The 6948-nt window shown below is 43.6% G+C and overlaps 2 long non-coding RNA genes across 5 annotated transcripts; one reads left to right on the forward strand and one right to left on the reverse strand.

Annotated features, from left to right (window-relative positions):
* Positions 1-4: 4 nt before the first annotated feature.
* LOC136183694 (uncharacterized) lies at positions 5-1972 on the forward strand. Its single transcript, XR_010669211.1, has 3 exons — positions 5-729; positions 780-830; positions 880-1972. It is a non-coding gene; the product is annotated as an uncharacterized lncRNA (long non-coding RNA).
* Positions 1973-3454: 1482 nt separating this feature from the next.
* LOC136183693 (uncharacterized) lies at positions 3455-6942 on the reverse strand. 4 transcript variants are annotated; one of them, XR_010669209.1, is made up of 17 exons: positions 6288-6942; positions 5994-6232; positions 5841-5943; positions 5688-5786; positions 5354-5632; positions 5199-5305; positions 5032-5151; positions 4926-4973; positions 4773-4871; positions 4611-4712; positions 4461-4562; positions 4308-4409; positions 4151-4252; positions 3993-4090; positions 3855-3947; positions 3698-3802; positions 3455-3646 (listed from the first exon to the last, which is right to left on the reverse strand). It is a non-coding gene; the product is annotated as an uncharacterized lncRNA (long non-coding RNA). The 4 variants fall into 4 exon arrangements; XR_010669210.1 differs by having other exon boundaries at positions 5199-5245; positions 5354-5396; positions 5459-5632; positions 5994-6942; XR_010669207.1 differs by having other exon boundaries at positions 5354-5396; positions 5459-5632; positions 5994-6942.
* Positions 6943-6948: the final 6 nt, after the last annotated feature.

Here is a 6948-nt window from a genome sequence, read left to right on the forward strand (position 1 = left end):
CACGCGAAGTCCCGGTTCCCGACTTTCACGCCAAGCTTTGCCAGATTCGGCCTCAATCTTGTCGAATCTACCGCTGTTTGACTGCACGGCCGTTGGCACTGTAAAACGAACACGGTCAACACCTTCCAGATAAAGTCTCTTTTCAGCGCAGTGATTTCCCGACGAGAGAAATGTCGTTCCTGTCGCTATGTCGACTGCAGTAGCCGTTAGAAACGACGAGGAGGTCGCTGGGGGAGGAAAACGTAGCTCCGCCTTTGCCTGAAGCTTCTGTGAAGAAGAAAACGGAAAAAGAATGCCACTATAAACGGGAACTGCCTGAGGTCGAAGCTGACCGTCTATGGCTGATTCGGATGACGACGTCAGAATATATTCACGAAGTAAATAGCATATATCCGTTTGTGGTCTATATGTATGGGAGCCTATTGAGAATAATTTGAGTTTCGTTCAAGCGTCCACTGAAAACAAATCTGTTACTGTAGGTATGTTGTAAGTAAGAAAGGATTTTGCTTATATACCTATGTACTCAACCTGCGGCACGTGATTGGTTACAGATTGGCGTGTCGACACGTAAGATTCGATAAAATGATAAAGATAAAGTTTTTAGTTTAGGTAATCTCTAGCTTTTGGGGTCACGATTTCTATGAAGTTGTGTTCGCTTTTCGCGGCGTTATCTTTGCCATGGAAGCCGTCTCAAGACAGCAGAGATTTTCTGTAGGACACACTCAACTCGTAAGCGAATTGAGAACAGAACGATATCTACTGCAATTGATTTTCTATAGGTTGTGTGGGATCAGAATTCTAAGTGAAAAATGCCCGTTTATGTCAATTAGGTAAGAGCGTTATTGGGAAGGCTGTCCTTCCAACTCTCTGTTCTGATAGCATTAACACGTGATAAGCTCGCCCGGGACTTTCGGCTCATCCATTCATTCGGACGTTCGTACAATTGCAAGCGTGCTCGTTCGCACACGGCTGTCAAATTGCCGTTTCAATGTCTTCGAGCCAATGGCGCATCGATTCGGAACGCAAGGGAAGGTGTCTTCGCCCGAGAAAGACTCGTCGGAGAACGAATTCGCGATCGATCGGGTGGATGCATGACGCGTCGCGTCAAGCTCGTCACTCGACGAAAAAGCACGAGAAGAACGATTTCCCGCAGAGAAAAGCACGCATCTCGTCCACCGTTGCTGAGTTGCTGGAGGCAGTGGGGCCTCTTTTCACTCAAAGCTGCATAACTAACGAACTAATTCCTTGGTTTCAACGCCACCAGTTCTCTTTCTTTTTTCAAGGTAATTGGTAGAGATCCCCGCGTCAAATGTTTTGTCGTGTAGTCGTTCCCCCCAATCCGACGAGGCAGACGCAGCCATCCCTCTGGGCCGAGAGCGAAAAGAGGCCGCACCTCTGCCGGGGCGATAGAGCGGCCCTACTCTTGGTGGTATGAGTGATAACTACCATTCCCCACTTGGGCAAGACGCTGTGGGCAAAATCGCGGTCCTCCCGGGTCTTGGGTTAATGACTCCCCCAGTGCCCCGGTGGCGAGGGTACCCCCTTTGGGCCTTAAAGGGGTATACTGAAGGCCTTAACCTGCGGGATGATTGGGTGATCCCACCTCCTTGGAGGCTGGAGGTTAACTCGTCTAATTCGCCCTCCTCCTTGCGGCTTGGGTGATAGTCGCCCTGGATGACATGGGAGTATGTCACACCCCTTGGACCTGGGGGGAAGTTAGGTCCCTGCTCACTCTCCTCAATGGGAGTAAGTTGAGAAGAGGACAAGGAGCGCCTAAGAAGACGCCGAGGACAAGGAGCATTGGATCACCTCTCCCCTCAGTGGGGGAGGTGAAGGCTTGTTTCCCCCATTTGGGGGAGACGAGGAACGCGTGGAGGGAAGACCATAGCTCTTCTCTCCTCGCATCAAAGACCAAGGGTAGACCATTTTTGTTTGATTTTGTACATCCGGGACTTTATTTAATAAAATTTGAACATACTCCTCCCTACATTTACTGCTTTCTGCCCTATCTATCTACGCGAAACTTACCTGCCGGTGGCGCATGCAAGGACGAGCCTGCGCAGGGCTCTCTTGCAGGAGCCCTACGCCTAATTGTATTACGCGCAAAAAAAGGAAATATAAAAAAGCTAATGGTTTTGTGATTTCCGTCTTCGTCATCATCATCATCAGTAATTAGACGGCAAAAACGTGCTGCTTAAAATTTTGTAAAGGTTGAACTCCCCTGCATAAGACTTTGTACCTCATCTGAATGCCTGCCCAGATGAAGATTAGCAGTTCCCAAAGAGGGTCTTACTAAACTAAAGTTTTCTATTTCTCACCGGAATATCCTTCAAGTTCAAAACAAAAAACAGAACTTCCCAATTGGAGGCAAACGGCTGTCTCTGCAATGTGAAAACTCTCTTACGAACGCTACAAAACACACGTGGGTTTTACTTTATTGGCATCTTCAGGGGAAAAAATTCGTGCTTGCAACTGTGCCGAAAGATTCCCGTGCACTTCCGTGAACACCAACGCAAGCATCAGAGCTGTATTCAACGTCGACATAGAACTTTTCCTTGAAACTAGAAACGGTAAATGTAGCCTCCCAAATCATTTGTTGCCGGTGCGGTGAGTCCAAGAGAACACAGGGAACACAGGGATAGAGAGATACGGGGATAGCCAGGTATAAAGGTACAGGAAATAGAAGAATAGAAGAAAACAGGGGTCGGTGTACAGCGTACATAACTGTTCTATATATACCGTTGTACCCTTGCACCCTCTGTATCCCTCTATTTGCTGTTATTCCTCTATTTGTTGTATTCTGTAGCAGGACTTCCATAAAAACTCACCTCAAGTGACCAGACCACTTCCATCTAAAAGAAGAAGCAATCGCCGCGCTTAGATCGTTTTATTCGACCCTCCCTTCCTTGCCTAGCTTTGCCCCGATTCTCGCCACGTGGTGGCTATTCGCGTCGAAAGCGTTCCATAAAACGTCGCTCGTTGAATCGTATGTACAAACTAGTGCAAAGAAAAGAACGAAGTCTCATTTCTCGGGCGGGGCCCCAATAAGAGCTCGCGAACCAACTAGACTAGACTGTGCACGATCCTTATCCAATAGCAGTAGCTAAATTATGAGCAATGCAGTGCTTAGCAACAGCAGATACGCCGCATGCAACGGAAAATGGCCTTCGCGAGCAAGTCGCGCTGAGTAACCGCTTGCGCCATTTTCGGAGCGTCAGCGGAGTCCTTGGACGTTCAGTAATGCACGGAGAATTGCGCCGCCGGCTCGCGGTAAACCTGGGATCCGTGTTTCAGTGCTCAGACCAGCGAATACAGTAGCGGACCGTAGCGCAAGCGGACAAGACGTCTCTGACTAACGCACTCTAGACTTCCGGTCTACACTGTACAAGACTGAGAAAAAAAGTCAAGCGTTTTTCGCTTTAATTAAACGAGTAGATATATTACCAGGTAAACGTTTAGTCTGCCAGACTTGTATTTTTGCAAGCATACAGGTAATACAAAGGACTCATATTTTTCTGTATAAAGAATAACGTGTATTACGAAACAATCCGTTCATGTACCTTTCCCACCACAAAACAAGATGAAGGAATTTCATGACAGACAAAAATCTTCGCTCAAATGCCAACATTATAGGAGTTTCACCAGACTACAAAACATTAATTACGCTTGCCTAAATTGACAATCACTGATAACTTACGCCATTTTTTTCATTAGAATCCGCACCAGATTCAACAAGAAATTGTACAATATCAACGTGTCCACCTTTAGAGCATGTCAAATGTAACAAACTGTTGCCATTTCACTAAGTATTGCAAGATTATTGAGAAATCAACAAGACAATAAAGGTCTATCACCTTAAATTTCAAAGAACACCCCATCTTCACAAGGCGTTTCACGACGACGAGAAGCCCACTTTGGCACGCATATGCCAAAGGAGTAAAGCCACTCTAATTCGATACAAAATAAGATCAATTTTTTTATTTTTGACATACGTTATCTATTTCATTGTAATCGCTCCACTCTCGATTAAAAATTGCGATACGTCATCGTGTCCATTTTCACAGGCCAAGTGAAGTAAAATTTGATTAGACTACGGCACATTGACAAAGGAAATATACTATTTCAAAACAGAGAGAGTTTTTAGACGCACCCTATTCTTCTGATTGAAAGAGCACACATCCAACTTGGCAAGTAAACGAACTATTGACAACAACCCACTGCGGAAAGCATTCATTAGAGGAGTGCATCCACTCTGCAACGTTATACGAATAAATGACAAAAGCAAATAAAACAGAAAAAATTCTTACATAATCCTCATCGTTCACGCTGATTCCAAAATCGATTAGACAATGTGCCACTTTAGCTCCACGACAAGTTTTGCAAGCCAAATGCAGAACGTTCTCTCCAGCCTTTAATTAATAATAATGCCACATCAAATTCTCTGCGGAATATAACACAACCTTGTTTTTCGTAAGCAAATCCCACTTTCGCGTTTGAAGTAGCGTTTTTACTGTGATCGCGTCACCGCCTCTAAACGCTTACATCAACGACGTTTCCATCATCTGTAGTTAGAACAACGTTAGATGTCAACTGATTACAATATTGCATACATCATCTGCTTCTTTCGGATCCATCCCCCATTCCTTCATTAAATACTCCGCCGTTGACGTGTGTCCATTTCCACAGCTCAGATGAAGACCCGATTTTCCGCCCTAAAATTGCAACCCAAACGAACGCTTTAGTCGCTTTTAACATTGTACTGTATTGTATACCTTATCTTTTGCTCGCCAATTACAGCCTCTTTTACACAGAAGCTCGACGACTATCTGCAATCCTTTTTTGCAGGCGACAAGAAATACGGTCTCTCCATCCTAAAATCAGCAAACGAACATCAGTAAGAGTCGTAAAAATCATAGCTAACAAACATTGTTGATTGATTCCAATCCAAAGGCGTTTCTTTGTGGAGATGGCTCCTGGCAAATTTCAATTAATTAAATACGGACAACTCTCACACGGAGAATTCAATCTCACAACTGACGCTGATCCGAGTCCAACGTTTACGTTACAATCGTCGAAGAAATTTTCAATCAAGTAAAAAAACACTTTCTGTTTTGAACACGCGAGCGACAAATGAAGAGCGTTATTTCCCCACTGCACAATCCAATTATACATATTGCTTTTCCGCTTTATACAATAACCTGATCTCTGACTGATATCTTGCAACGTTTTTTCTGCAGCCATTTTACTAAAATTTTAGTTCAACGTTGCCACCTTTGACAGCACTCAAAAACGGCGTAATTCCGACCTATCAGAATCACTTATAAATTACTATGACGATTATGGATGTCTCTACCTCTGCTTTCTGTTCCAAATCTAGACCGTGTTCATTTATATACCTTCGAAGTATCACAGTAATTGAATCCTTTAGAGACAAGCCAATCCATTGCTTCCGTCTTACCTCCCAAACATGCCAGATGCAATGCACCTAATCCCATCTTATTTAATAAAAACATCACAGTCTCTGGTTTGTTATCAGAAGAATTATTCCATGCTTGCATCCCTTCTCAACTACATATCTCATGATTTCAACATTTCCAGCCTCACATTAAACCAAGAAAGGAGTTGTTTTCCACTATGACAAATATATAGCGACTTGTGACACATATTATCATTACAAATCTGGTTACATAATCCTTGGCTTCAATAATAGCGCCACGGTTAGCTAATAATTTGACCACATTTAATTTGTTCAACTTGCATGCCCAATGTAAAGGCGTTTTTTCGTTCTATTAGGATCAATCAATGGTGCAAATTAATTAATAAAGCTATCCTTTACAAACCTTATCAGCTGCTTCAAGCAGTGCTTTGTTGTCGAGAAGAATAGAACAAATCTCAACATTTCCTGATATCATCACAGCCACAATGAAGAGCGGTGACACAATACTACACCAAAAAATCATAAATCCGATCTATCATACTAGGAACACTACTACTTTGTTTTTTAGATTAACGTTGCATTGTTTTTCGACGAGCTTTTGCACAATTGATACCAGCCCGAATTGGCTGGCATAGAGCAAAGTTCTACCTCCTTTCTGTATGATCATACAGTTCATTACTAATCCCGTTTCTCCTATCTTCTTTTAGATTCAATATTTGCTCCCAAATCGATCAAAACTGCGGCGATCTCTTCCTTTCGGAGCCAGCAAGCCAAATGAAGAGCTGACACTTCGATCTGCGTAAAGAAAACTCGATTGCCAACGAAGAAAAGTGCTGAAACTGAGATCAACATTGTCAGCGTCCACCAAAGGTCCTCTGCTGTCGACGGAAATTCCTAGTTCGTCGATTAGGCGCTTCACTTCGATGTGATCGCCACTTCTTAGGGCCCGGAAGAGGACGATTGGCCCACAGAGACTGGAGAGAGAAGGGACGCCTCTTTTCGTGCCCATCGCCCTTTTTCTCCGGCCCCGTCCAGACTGGTAAACGCCACCCGTCTATTGTTTTTGATCACTCGTTCCGTTCGATCACGTGAGTGGGTCCAAGTAGACACACTTTGATTCCTACAAAATGTATCCTACTGATCATCAACGCCAATTCACCTTCCTGAAATAATTTCGAAATCGTCCCCTCCCCAGCCATCCATGCACACGTTCATATGATTGTCATGTAGGCCTAACTTCTATTTTTCCTATTTTCCTATTAATTCTCTACTCAACCAGAAATCCGCATGTTTCTTTCACAGTGCACGTCAGCTTTGTGTACATTTTTTCATACGTTTCATAGTGAGGAAGATCAAAGACGATTGAAACTGAAAAAAAAACGGTCCGGATTGCCTGATCTTGCCTTTTGATAATTTTAATAAATATTGCGCTTTGTTACAGTATTAGAGTAAATCGAAATTGACATGATTCGTGTGCCTTAGCAGCCTATTCTAATTTCACCTCTCATTTC

Source organism: Oscarella lobularis, chromosome 2, assembly GCF_947507565.1.
Source record: "Oscarella lobularis chromosome 2, ooOscLobu1.1, whole genome shotgun sequence".
Taxonomy (NCBI): Eukaryota; Metazoa; Porifera; class Homoscleromorpha; order Homosclerophorida; family Oscarellidae; genus Oscarella; species Oscarella lobularis.